General features: G+C 35.8%; 1 non-coding gene across 1 annotated transcript; it reads right to left on the reverse strand.

Moving 5' to 3' along the window:
- Nucleotides 1-15,019: 15,019 nt before the first annotated feature.
- On the reverse strand, nt 15,020-15,091 carry TRNAM-CAU. Its single transcript has one exon. It is a non-coding gene; the product is annotated as a tRNA-Met (tRNA).

The raw sequence follows: 15,091 nt of genomic DNA on the forward strand, positions 1-15,091 counted from the left end.
GTTGTCCATGTCATCGTTCGAACGGAAATGCAATTCAACAGACAATTCCTCACTAAAGTGCGGTAGTGATGGTGGGTCAGCCGCAAGACATTGCTAATTCCGGATTGAGGGCAAATTTCTGGCTTTTGGATCGTTCTTCTGCGGCGCTTTGATCGCATTTATGAAGAAAACTCCAAAGTTTTGCCTCCACAGTTTGCAGAGGCGGGGTACCCCATTTCCCCACCCGGCTAGATTGTCGACAAACATTCGATTCTTCCTTCAAGAATGCGTAGAGCTTGAGGACTTCTGGTCCATGAAAGCAGGGGTTTTGCAGGTTCTCTGTACACCAGGGATTACATTTTTGTTGATTGCTAAAATTGATTTTGGGGAATTGAGGTTTTAGCATTATTGTATTTTGTTTGTGCTAGGGTTAATGTGAACTCTATTTCAGGTTGGAGCCAATTGCAATTATAGATTCGGAAGTCGCAATTTGTTCCAACAGCAAAGCAACCATGGTCCTGGCTAAAGGAGAGCTGGAATAGGAAAGGGGGAAAGGAATTAGCGAGTGGAGAAACAGGGTTAGGGTTAACATTATGTGTTGTTGCAGTGGTGAGCGTTGGTGAGGTTTGGGAGTTGCGACGGCCGTCGTCGGTAGTGGTCGCGAGCGTGATGACGGATGAGATATCGGAGAGCGAGGAGCGGTCGTCGGAATTGGGAGCAGAATTGTCAGCCATGAATGGGGGCAGAGGATAGGCATGACAAAGGACTTGAAAAGACAGAATTGCCCTTCAATTTCACGGTGGTTTAACGTCAATTTAGACGGTGGACCAAAATTGTCCAACATTTATTAAGTCTGGGCAAAATGTGGCAAAATTAGAAAAAGCGGACTAAATGTGTCTAATGCACAATAAGTATAGGACCAAAAAAGGAATTTACTCAATATATAAACTTATTGGGGTCTCACGCCCTCTTATTCTGGGAGTATTTGAAATGGCCTATAGGCTATAGGGTAAATGTAAATGGAGGAAAGATTTGAATTTGGGAAAGTCCAATGATATCATCAAGTTTGTGTTATCACCCCACAATTTGATCTATACTAATTCATCATGATCAAAATACTTAGGTTGAAAAGAATTTTGCAAGGAAGATAATTCAAGCAAAAATTTTAAAATCGTAATTACTTCAAAGCCCATATCTCGATACAAGAAATTATCTCCAAAGAGTTAATACCGCCCACGTTGAGTCTCGAGCCCATAATCTCCCATTTGAGACATCCACTTCGTCCCAAAGATCATTAACATTTTAATAATTTTTGTTACTTTGTATAATTTTCAATATATTTGACTTTGACTTATAATTGTTTTATTTTTGCAATTAATGGATGAATATTTAGAGGTATTATTTTTGGAGTTTTGGACGTAACTTTATTTCATTTCAGATTGTTAAATATAGCAATTAAAACACTTGATATAATAATAATAATAATAATAATAATAATAATAATATTTTTATTATTATTATTATTATTATTATTATTATGTATATATATTAAATACTTAATTATTTTCTCATCTTTAATTTGTGGTCTTTAATTGTATATAAAACAATTCCTTAAGCTTCTGCTATTAGATGGACCAACCCAACAATTCCACCAACATGTTAGAATTATATTGAACCACCAAAAGCTATAAAGGAAATTAAATGAACATGTTGCATGTCATGGCTGCGGCAATGCCACTAAAATAGTGATGTTACTACCCAACCTTAAAACAACTTAATTAATTGTATGATATTTTAAAACCTTAAGTCATAGATTTTGATCCAAACTATTTCATCTAAGTCGGGATATAATGTCTCAATATGCACAATGAGAAATATTGAAGCAATAATGATCGACCGGAATTGAATATTTAGAGAATTGTTTACTTGCCATAATCAAGAATGAAAAAGAAAAAAGAGTTTATTACCGAAATGGTCCCTCAACTATTACGAAATTACCAATTTGGTCCTCGACAATTTTTCATACCCAATTAAGTCCCTCGATTTTGAAAATTTTAACCAATTTGGTCCTCCGTTTAGTTTGCCGTTAAAATCGAGACCAAATTGGTAATTTTACTATAGTTAAAGGACCAAATTGGTAATTAATTTTTTACTGAAATGGTCCCTTGACTATAGAAAATTACCAATTTGGTCCCTTAACTATAGTAAAATTACCAATTTGGTCCCGATTTTAACTGCAAACTAAATGGAGGACCAAATTGGTTAAAATTTTCAAAGTCAAGGGACTTAATTGGGTACGAAAAATTGTCGAGGACCAAATTGATAATTTCGCAATAGTCGAGGGACCATTTCGGTAATAAACTCAAGAAAAAAGGTACAACTAGCTCAACCAAAAACGTAGAGATAAAATTTGTGCATAAATGACACTAACCCCATAATGCTTGCTTACCCTTATCCTTATTGATATTTCACTCTAGTTACAAAATTGAAGATTACGAAGTGAGTCAAATAGCACTTAGATTTGTATAGGGGAGTCACTCAAAACACATTGTCCCAAGGTACATTGTACTCCAAGTGTCAAGATAGTCTAATTGGATGAAGCTATAATATATAGGTCAAATAATCAAATAACAAGTCATCAATCACTCTTGTTTTATGATTTTTAGAAGTTCTTTGTTGGGTGGAGGCCGGTAAAAGGCCAACTCTAACACATGGTGGCTGGGAAATTGTTGGATGGAGGTCGGTAAAGGGTTTAAATTAAAAAGGTCAAATCCATGTCAGCACCCAACGTCTCGAAAATATGATGGATCAGAGGTTTATATTATAAATAAATAAAATTGCGCATTCACTACTAGCTATATAACTTTTGGCGTGAGTGAAAAGCGCTTGATCCTAACATTCTTTAATATTTAAATCTTTTTCAAAAGCTCATATAATTCGATCTTAATAATTCTATAGTAGAATATATCATTTTTATTATAACTTATTGATATGTGATAGTGATATTAAGTTTTGAATAATAGCAAGTTGAGTTCTTATCAAATTTTATATAGAGGAGCTTTTATAAACCATACAATTCCATTCACATTGTTACAAATACGAGCTATTATTTTAGGACACTAATTAATTAGAATATACATGCATTGCAAAAAGTATGATTCTTTTTTTTTTTTTAAGCCAAAAAGTATAATTCTTAAAACAATAATTATGTGAAATGCAACTGGGAAAGAAAAATAGTCAAAAAAGGCAATACATAATAGATACATACTCACGTTTTTTTTTTTTCTTTTTTAATGTGCTATTTGAAATTTTATTTATCAAAATATGGTATGATATTCTAAACTTATTTTTCAAATTGTGATATGATATATATATGTTTTTACCATGTTACGTTCTCGTCATGTATCAATTATATATTGTTATTTTCACAGTCATATATTATATTATGCCACTGTTGTTATGTTATATAGTAGTTATGTCATCCCATGCCACCATGTCATACACTATCACATTGTCCTTGTTATTTTTATAATCTCACAATTAATTAACGTTGATATAAAAGAGTAACAAGATAATATGGTAAGGTTTTAATATAAATAAAAAATGTGTTGGTATAGAAAATTGTTGTAATGATTTATATATAAATCAATTGTTGTAATAATTTATATATTGTGTTTACGTTTTGCATACTTATAAATTCATTGCAATTTACCACTCTTATGTTTTGTTTATCATCTAAGTGGTTAAAACTGTTAAATAATAATGCTAAAATAATAATTAATTGCATTATAATATATTTATAATTTTTTAATTTTATATTTCTTTTTTTGTTCACGATATATTGATTGCTTTTATTGTCATTCTCTTATAATTATTTTATTATTTTTATTGGATATTTATTTAATTGCATAATAATTATTTGACTTGTCTCAAACTAATTTATGTGTGAGTCAATGTTATATCATTAGTTCTTCTTTACTTTCTTGTGCTAAAGGAGTTATACATTGTGTTTAATTAAACCCATTAACTAATATCTATCATACTTTAAACTAATTTTATAAATTTAATTAGTTAGATTGATATCGGATAATATAATTGTCGCTGGTGAGGTAGGTCGTTTTCATCGACGAAAACGGGTTGGTAATGAAGGTTGGGCGACTTTAAAACTGGACATGGCGAAAGCCTATGATCAAATGGAATGGGGTTTCTTAGAGGGTATGTTGGTAGCTTTGGGGTTCGCCCGTGGGTGGGTTGACCTCATTCTACTCTGCATTTCCTCGGTTAAGTATAATATATTAGTAAATGGGGAGAGTGTTGGAACCGTTATTCCAACTAGAGGTATTTGCTGATAGGGTTATCCATTGTCTCCTTACCTATTTATTATTTGTGCTGAAGGACTGTCTCTGTTGTTGCAGCAAGAGGAAGTAGAGGCAACATTCATGGGGCGAGAGTGGTTAGGGGTGCTCCATCCGTGTCTCATCTTTTATTTGCGGATGACAATTTACTTTTTTCAAAGCAAATGATATGGAGGCGTAGGAGGTCAAAAATTGTTTAAGGTTGTATTGTGATTCATCTGGTCAGGCTATCAATTTTAATAAATCCAGTATAATGTTTAGTGAGAATACAAGGGTTGATGTGAGGTTGCAGGTGGCAAGTTTATTTGGGGTTCATCAAGTGAATGATTTTGGGAAATACTTGGGCCTACCCTCTTTCTTTGGACGCAATAAGGTTCAAGTTTTTCATTATATTGAGTAGCGTGTGAGAGATATGGTTAATTCTTGGCAAAAGAAACTTCTTTCTAGAGTTGGGAATGAGGTGTTGTTAAAGAGCGTAGCACAAGCCATGCCTATCTTTGCAATGTCTGTGTTCATGTTGCCGAAATCAGTTTGTACTGTAATTGAAAATATTATGAATCAGTTCTGGTGGGAAAATGGATGTTCTAATTCAAGGGGTATCCACTGGATGAGCTGGGCTGGGTTAGCTATTCCTAAGTGTAGCGGTGGTATGGGTTTTAAAATACTTCATGAGTTTAATATCGCTCTTTTGGCTAAGCAAGGGTGACCAATCCTAATTTGTTAATGGCTCGAGTTTTGAAAGCAAGGTATTTCCTAATAATTGTTTTCTATCGGCGAATTTAGGACACAACCCAACTTTTATCTCTTGCAGGAAAAAATCTTCTCAGGGAAGGTGTTTGTCGTCGGGCTGGGGATGGTAAGGACACACTGGTTTGGGGTTGGAAGTGGTTGGCAGATGTGAATGATTTTAATCTTGGTACTACTTGTGTTGATGAATTGAGCCATGCTAAAGAGTCTAATCTGATGACTCCTAAAGGGACTTGGGATGTGGAGTTAATCCGGAATATTTTCCATGCAGATGATGTTAACAGAATCCTTAGCACTCCTATTTCATCTAACCATCATGATTATTGGTGTTGGAAGGGTGATTTAAGAGGACTTTACACTGTCAAACATGGCGATCATTTGTGAACTCAAAATCTCCGCGAGTGATTTTTGTGGAGTGGCGTAGGTATGGAGTTTGCCAGTACCGCCGAAGGTTAAGAACTTCTTGTGGCATTATATTGCATGCGACATGTACTACCAGTGTTTGAGGTTCTGAAAGCCAAAGGAGTGTAGATCGGAGGTGGTTGTCCACTTTGTACTGCTGATGCTGAAACTATCACCCATATTTTATATGAATGCCCGATATCACGTCAACTTTGGGGATCTGGAGACTTTTGAGAATTTTGTTGAAACTAAGCTGAGGAGTTCGGATAAGAAGGAGGGTATCATTATGGCTGCTAGGTTTTGGGTAATGATCTCGTTTGGAATGGTAAACATTGGCATATTTCTGAGATGTGTCAATATGTGAATGCCCTTCTTGTTTCTTGGCAGGATGCGTGGCTTCCTGGTTTGGGTTCTAATCAGCAGCCTTTGCTGAGTGTACAAGTTTAGACTCTTCCACCGCATGATTTTCTTAAGTGCAACGTTGATGCAACGATTCATGCAAATGGTGCGCCTTTTGGAGTAGTTATCTGGAATCATGTTGGCGTTTTTATTGCAGCGCTAAGTGGTTCCCTTATTTGCATGCAGGATCCTTATTTAGCTGAAGTATCGGCGGTCAAAGAGGCTTTATCATGGATTAAGTTGATCCCGGAGAATAATTATTTGTTGGATTCGGATTGTCTTAATTTTTGCTCGAATTTTAATTCTGTTAGACAAGATTTTTCACATGTTGGTTTGGTTATTACGCAATGTCGTTTGATTGCTTGTGACATTATATTGGGAACATTTTGGTTCGCCATGTCAAAAGGTCAGCGAATCATGTGGCTCATGAGTTAGCTCGGGCAACTGATTCCTCTATTGTCCTTAGTGTGTTGGAGTTTTCTTTGCATAGTTGTATTTCGCATTTGATTTAATATATGTGTTTCCTTTGATTAAAAAAAAAAGTTAGATTAGTAGATATTTATTTATTTTTCATTTTTAAACTCATTTTCTATTTAATTTTGACACATAAATCATGATCCACTGCTACTTATAAATGAGACATTAGCTTTAAAAAATTAAATGTCTAATTGTTGCTTAAAACACAAAACATTATTATTTTAAGAACTTTTTTTCTACATGTGTTTATATTTCTTTTATAATCTTTGTAGGTTAAAATGCATATTAATGTAATATTAGTTTATTAAACTTATTACAATTATAAAACTTATTCAATCAACTAATAATATATTTACTCTTTAAAAAATATTGCAAATTATTCCTTAACCATATGTAAGAGTTACTAGTATATTATATAGTGACATAAATTTAAGGCAAAATGGTGAAATAGGCCATGTATTAACCACGACTGTTTATCTGGCACCATAGTAAGTGTACGGGTGTGAAATGTAGTCCTCAGGGGATTGGTGATTATGGCACGCAATATGCAATCACAAACTAGGCACTAGTGCACTAGCATAAGGAAATCAACAAGAAGCTAAGCAAACAACAATTTTAAGAAAATAGTAAGACTAACACATATACACAAAGATAAACACCAAATAAAGAAATAGGACTCAAGTTAGGGGCATTGTCATCTAGATGCTTCAACAACCTACGGATTAGGAAGAACAAATAACCAAGAATCAAGCGGGTATGCACGTAGGAATCCTAGTCTATAAGTCACTCATGTGAGCAAATATACAAGGATTAGAACAAAGAATTACCCCATTTTCGTAGTGAATTAACTCCAAGTTCTTCAAGCACAATTATCATCTTAAACCCCCAATTTCCCCTATTTTCATAGAAGCCAATTAGGTTTATGCAAGGGTGTCTTGAATTCATCACACAACTCTCATTTAGGCAAGTAATCCTCCAAATACATGCCAATGAATGTGTACATTAATCATAAGCAATATACAAACACAAATCCTTCATAAACACATGAACCCTAGGTTAGAGTTCTTCCCCTTTTTCACAATAATCAAGAATGGATAATACAACCCTAACTCAAGTTCATAAACTAACTACTCATGATTAAATAGCATAAGAAACACAAAAGCACAAGTAATAAACATAAATCTTGCAAAAGAAAAAGAGATAAGGGGAAGGAAAACTTCTCTAGTAAAATGGATGGTAAATCTTGGAATCCAAGTGTTGAATCCTTCAATACAAGCTTCAAATATGTTTAGGAACCTAAATCTAAACCTAATCTAACCCTAAAATATGAAAAGAAGTGAAAGATAGTGTCTAGGGTTCGAACGGGGTCGAAAACCATGGAAATGAAGCTCAATTCGAGCTTAAATAAGTGGCAAAGTATACAGGGACAGCCTTAGGGACGGGCGTACACAATGGGGTACGAACATTCCAGTGAGCACGAGAAAATGGCTTGAATTTGCGTACTCCTAGAGGGACGGGCGTATGCATGGGGGTACAACTTCCCTAGATTTTCCTCCATCTTCATAACTTCATATTTGGCCTACATTTGACTACAATGCCTACCAAAATGCATGAAAATGCTTATCTTTGCTTCCAATGCTTTCCAACTCATACTCCTTGCAAAATAACACAAATAAGCACTAATTCTCATGAAATTTGAAATGATCTATAAACAAAATGACTTAGTGAAAGGGAAAAAAATATAGACAAATAAGCACTTATCAAATCCATTTAGACACTTATACCTCCATTTTTTTCACCTAACATTTTTAGCTCGTTCCCCATAGGTACCTCATGTAATTTGCTGACATGGAAAAATAAATTAATAATGAAATGCTAACATGTTATATATATGGAGTCGATTGGATGATTTTGCATGCAAATAACCCTAGTTCTTCATCATCTTCTTCCCAAACGAAAATCTCCATTTATAATTTCCATCGTCAAAGTTCAAATGATAAAATCTTCTTCATTATTCTCAAAATGTCTTTAGACTCTTCATCTAATGTGCGAAAACAATTAGACTACGAGCATCCATTGTATTTTAGATGTGGGTTGAAATATCTAATTTGTATAGCAAGAGATTCATACAAGAAATTTTAAGGGTGTCAAAGATGGAGTTGAAGGTGAGAATTATTTTCGTAAACAAATGTTGAATTTGTGTGATATTTTCAATTTTAACTTAATTTTTGTTACAAATTTCGTATATTATGTGTGTCAATTTTTTATTTTGAAAATTTCTTATATTTTGTTAGTTGAAATTGATTCAGGATCGATATGAGGGTGGTTTCTTTATTTGGGAAATATCAAAATTATCCAACCACGAATGAACATGCTAATGAGAAGGAGGATATAAGGAATATGATATATTGATTGCGACAGTAATAATGTTAGCGGAGTATATTTGATAAGTGAGTATTACAGTTTCAGTACAATAGTTCGCATGTAAGAAAACTAGAGATCACCACCTCTCCTTCTGGTGAGTGTAATGGACTCGGGGAATAATGGTGGGAGGAGTAATGATGGGGAGCCGCTGAGTAATTTCCCTCTTCAATGTGTCGGAGTAATGCAGTGTTATGTGGTTGTTTGACTTCCTCGTGACAGCTTGCTTCCGGGTCGGGTGCTTGCCCAATTATCCTGTCACCAGCCACTCTTACTCCAAGTTGAGAGTGTAGTAGAGTCAACTAGGGAGTAATGATAGTGCAAATTTATCATTTATCGAGTATCATATGCTTTAGGCGTAGAGAAGCTAGACGAATATTTTTTTATTTTTTTTAAAATATAAAAATTATTTATTTTTTGAAGCCCTAGCCAGCCGTGGCCAAGGCACCGTTTCGGCTGATTGTGTGTGGCTAAGGCTTGGCCTCGGCCAAGTGTGGCCGAGGCACGACCTCGACCAATTTTTTTTGTTTTGGGCTTTGTGTGCGAGTATTGCTCACTTCGGCCGGCCGTAGGTTCGGTAAAAGGTCAGCTCTTCCGTAGGGTATTGAGCAAGGCTAGACCCCGTATTACCCCTTAGGGGATAGCGTTTTCGTAATCAAGCTTTAAGCTTGACCAAGAAAAACATCCTTTTGTTAGGTAGCTAGCGAGATCAGGTCCCGGGCCGGCCCTAAGGGAATAAAGTGTAGTGTTTTTGTAACCAAGCCTTAAGCTTGACTAAGAAAACACCCATCCGTCGGGTAGCTAGCGAGATCAGATCCTGTGCCGACCCTAAGGAAATAGAGTGAAGATTTTTCATTTTTCCTAACAAAATTGATCAAGGTGGACCATGACCAATAGTTACATCAATAATTGCTAGGTCCTCTCGCTAATGGAGGCGGGCGCACACTTATGGAGGTTGACGCATAGAAGCGAACACGCTTATGGAGGCTAACACACAAGTGGAGGAGGCAGATGCACTTGAGGAGGCAGACGCACTTGAGTAGGCGGACGAACTTGAGGAGGCGGATGCACAAGTAGAGGAGGCGGACGCACAAGTGGAGGAGGCGGACACACAAGTGGAGGATGCGGACTAACTTGAGGAAGCGGATGCACAAGTGGAGGAGGTAGACGCACTTGAGGGGACGGACGCACAAGTAGAGGAAGCAGACGCACAAGTGGAGGAGGCGGACGCACTTGAGGAGGCGGATGCACAAGTGGAGGAGACGGGCACACTTGAGGAGGTAGATGCACAAGTGGAGGAGGCGGACGCACAAGTGGAGGAGGCGGATGCACTTGAGGAGGTGGATACACAAGTGGAAGAGACGGACGCACTTGAGGAGGCAGATGCACAAGTGGAGGAGGCGGACACACAAGTGGAGGAGGCAGACGCACTTGAGAAGGTGGACGCACAAGTGGAAGAGGCAAACGCACAAGTGGAAGAGGCAGACGCACTTGAGGAGACGGATGTATAAGTAAAGGAGGCGGATGCACAAGTGAAGGCGTCAGACACACTTGAGGAGGTAGCGAATAAACGCATAAGTGGAGGCGGCAGACGCACTTATGGAGGCGAACGCGCCGCCATGGAAGGCACTGAGGCGGCTGATGAGTATAATTGTGAGTGTAAAAAGAGGGTGTAAATGTCGTTCCGCTGAAGATTGGGGCTATGGCACGTACTTGTATGATATGTAGAATTCTAGGCACTAAAGTCTTGTAATTCACTAGAATCCAAACAAACTATGATTAAGAAATGGAAATAAAATAAAAGATGCAAAATAAATAAGGGATAAACTATATGATAAAAGAATGGGTCAGATTAGGGATATTGCAATCTTGATGCTCTAACAATCTCAAAATTAGGGAAAAACAATTAACCAAGGGATTTATTGGCAATGCACTCAAGAATTCAGTTCAGCTACTTTCGTAATCAATAAACTAGAATTAGGCTAGGATTGCCCCACTTTCGTGATGCATCAATCTTAACCTTAAAACACAAAAGCATTATAAGCCCCTAAATTACCCCTATTCTCATAGTAGGAAAAATTGGGTTGAAATTGGTTAGTCTGAGTCTCTCACCCAACTTTCGTTGTGATGAAATCCTCTCCAAAACAAATCAATAAAAGCTGCGCATCAATTATCAATAAGAGGAAATTATAATCCAATTCAAACATAAAACCCTAAGTTAATAAATTACCCCCCTTTATGCAATAATCATAAACCTAACATCAAGAATAGCAATAGAACCCTAATCAAAACCCAAAAGCTAACTACTCATGCATCATAAAAGTAAACAAAGCAAAGCAATAATAAATAACCATAAACATTGCAAAATATAAAGGGAAGAGAAAACTTTACTGATAATGAAGAACAAATCCAACTTCAATCTGTGATTCCAAGCTTGAAATTAAATAATCTAATATAAAACTAATCTAAACTATGCTAGGGAAATATAAAGAGAATGAAAAAATAAACTAAAACTAACTAGGGTTGGGAACTCCCTAAATTGTAGAGAATATGTAGAATGTATAGGAGATAGATGGGCATTGGGCTTTGAGCCCATGAGACAGCTTCAAGTGTGCCTTGCCAACAAGGGCTACAGCTTCAGCGGCCTCATTGGCGTTGACATGGAGATGGAGGAGTGGGCCAACAACCTCATGAACTTATTGCAAAAGCACACCTAGTTCGGGTTCATCGCGGTTAGCTTGGGCTACTACGAAGATCCCCCTCGCGGCCATGGTTGTCGTTGCAGCATAGGATCTATGGGAGCTGCTAGATCCTGATCGAGCCATCTCCAGTGATAAGCTAATTTTGGTAATGTGTGAAGTGTTAAATGAGATTTGATCTCAACTCTCAATGAAAGCACCAATGACGGTACAATAGTTTGTGACAGGGTAATTGGGTACCCGACCCAGAACCACTGGCAGGACCAAAAGGCAAGACAACGGACGTTCAACTAGCCGTTCAACACTTCACTCTCAGCATCAATGCTCAACGGCTCCTCAGCTCCTCTACATTAATGCCCAGCGGTTCAGCTCCTCAGCATTAATGCTCAACGGCTCCTCAGCTCATTGGCATTAACGCTCCATTACTGAGCTGAGGAAGATAAGAAGGCTCACAACACTTGTAGAGACACGACACTTGAACTAGACAAAAAACACACACTGAACATTGTACTGCACTCAAACGATGTACTCAACATTACACGAATAATACTCAAATAATATACCCGGTAACATTATTACCGTCAGTTTGATAAGTGAGTGTTACAGTTTCAGTACAATAGTTTGCATGTAAGAAAACCAGAGACCCCCCCTCCCCCCCCCCTTTCTCTCTCTCCATTACAAGGTTCGTTCTTTATACTAAAGGTGCAACGACTCTTTTTCTGGTGAGTGTAACAGACTCGGGTAATAATGGTGGAAGGAGTAATGATTGGGAGCCGTTGAGTAATTCCCCTCTTCAATGTGTCGGAGTAATACACTGTTATGTAGTTGTTTGACTTCCTCGTGATAGCTTACTTCCGGGTCGGGTGCATACCCAATTATCCTGTCAGATTGCAATCTAAATTGCATGTTGTTCGGAAACTACTAGAAGCTGAATTAAAGGATAAACAATTGTACAATAGAAAATTTGTATGATTAATGCTAGCTAAAATTTTCTTGTAATTGTTCTAGGTGTGATGATGATTTAATTTAGGTTGTTGAGTTCAATGTTATTGTAGTTCTACCATGGAAATGGCAATTTTGTGTAGACAATTCAATGAAAATGCATTTGTATGTTTCCATCACAATAATCCAATAAAATGACAAAAATGTACACAATGAAATGACAAAAATGTACACAACGAAGTCAATTAAAATAATTTGTATTTGTATCACTACATATGTATTAGGGGTGTAAATGAATCAAATCAAGTCAAATATCTTATTATTGGATTCGAATTCGACTATATTGATGAATATTTGTATTTGTATTCATTTAATATTCGAATATCAAATTTGATTCGTATTCGATTCGCCTCGAATATTTGAATTTGAAATGCCTAACTTAATTTTTTTTTCTAAATTCTCCAATAAATTAAGATAAAATGTAATAAAAATTTAAATTTAAATAGATAAAATTTTATATTAATATAATAATCAAGAATCACATTAGAATAACAACAAAAAGTCAATCATCAAATTCATAAATTAAATACTAGAATATAATAAGAATTTCAAGTTTGCATTAAGCTTCAACATTAAAAAAAAAAAGTCAATTAAATTCATAAATTAAGTACTACAATGACAACCACAACTACACTTCAACTCTCATCCAACCATTATGCTTGCAATATGACATCAACTGGTTTTTCTTCCTCCTACAATAAAAAAAAAATTAAAGTTAAAATTATTATCATTCAATCAATATGATGTACTAAATTACTGAAGAAGAACTTACATGTGTCATAATAGGCTTATTGATCCCATGAAGTTGACGAACCCAATCTGCTCCACAATCAAAACTTGCACCATATCAGAAGATAGTTTAGCATGATAAGGATCTAAAACTCGGGTATCTGCACTAAATGTGGCTTATGATGCCACTGTGCTAATTGAAATAGCTAAAATATCGCATGGTAATTTAGACAAGATAGTGAACTTCAATTCATGATATTTCCACCAGCTAAGACATCAAATTCGGGGGCTATTTCATCATCTTGACACCTATAAACCTCTTCCTCAAAGTAAATGTCCAACTCCAATTTGTTTGGAGTTACATCTTCAACACTCTCCAAATATTTATCATACAAAGACAAACTAAAAACAACTACTTTTCCTTTAGAAGTAGAGCATGTAGAAGTAACAGACAAACTCCCCACATGTGGCACAAAAGAACTACCTTTTCGATTTTTCATGTTCAATTTCAACAAATTCATAGAACAAGTCATATAATGAATCCTGCACTTTCATCACATTTATACATGCATCATTCAAATTATATATTTGGTTGAAAGCAAAATCAGTCAACCTCATTTTGTACCTAAGATCAAGCATTGCTTTAATAGACATCAAAAGATTGCAATACCTTGATATTTGTCAAATTTTGTCTGCATCTTTTCAATCATATCTCTAATAAGCTCTTCATGATGAAACTCATTATCATTTAATACATGCTTGACCCCCCAAACAACACCAAAAAAAACATTAGAAGTGAGATAGTTCCAGAGATCACTTGAGTAGCTTCATAAAACTAACACCTCTAAGATGTTAAGAACATCCTATATTTTACTCCAATTGACAAGTAGGATTTATTTACTTTTATTATGTGGTATTTTAGATAAGCATCTTTTCAATCATATCTCTAATAAGCTCTTCATGATGAAACTCATTATCATTTAATACATGCTTGACCCCCCAAACAACACCAAAAAAAACATTAGAAGTGAGATAGTTCCAGAGATCACTTGAGTAGCTTCATAAAACTAACACCTCTAAGATGTTAAGAACATCCTATATTTTACTCCAATTGACAAGTAGGATTTATTTACTTTTATTATGTGGTATTTTAGATAAGCATCTTTTCAATCATATCTCTAATAAGCTCTTCATGATGAAACTCATTATCATTTAATACATGCTTGACCCCCCAAACAACACCAAAAAAAACATTAGAAGTGAGATAGTTCCAGAGATCACTTGAGTAGCTTCATAAAACTAACACCTCTAAGATGTTAAGAACATCCTATATTTTACTCCAATTGACAAGTAGGATTTATTTACTTTTATTATGTGGTATTTTAGATAACATCCTTTATTTACTTTAATTATGTGGTATTTTAGATTAATTTGTGCTGATTAAATATTATTTTGTAAGTAATAAGTGATTCGGAGTTAGTCAAGTGTATTTTGTAAGTAATAAGTGATTCACGTATGGACTGTTCGGAGTTAGTCAAGTGTTTTTGTTTTGGTAAATTATGAACGCATGTCTGGACAAACCAACTTTAGCAAGTCTTGCATTATGTTTAGTAGAAATACTGTTGAGCGGCTGTGTTTAATGTGCAAATTGGAGAAGCAAGGGATTGAACCTCATGCCTCTTGCATGCAAAGCTAGTGCTCTACCATTTGAACTGCATCCCCTATTAACACTTTTGTAGTCAAAATGAATAAATGATATGTATATCTAATATAGAAAGAAATGTTTTTAAAAAAAATTAAGAGTTACTCTATCAGAGCCAGGTTTCGATCCTGGGACCTGTGGGTTATGGGCCCACCACGCTTCCGCTGCGCCACTCTGAT

The sequence above is a fragment of the Ipomoea triloba genome, chromosome 9 (assembly GCF_003576645.1).
Source record: "Ipomoea triloba cultivar NCNSP0323 chromosome 9, ASM357664v1".
Lineage (NCBI taxonomy): Eukaryota > Viridiplantae > Streptophyta > Magnoliopsida > Solanales > Convolvulaceae > Ipomoea > Ipomoea triloba.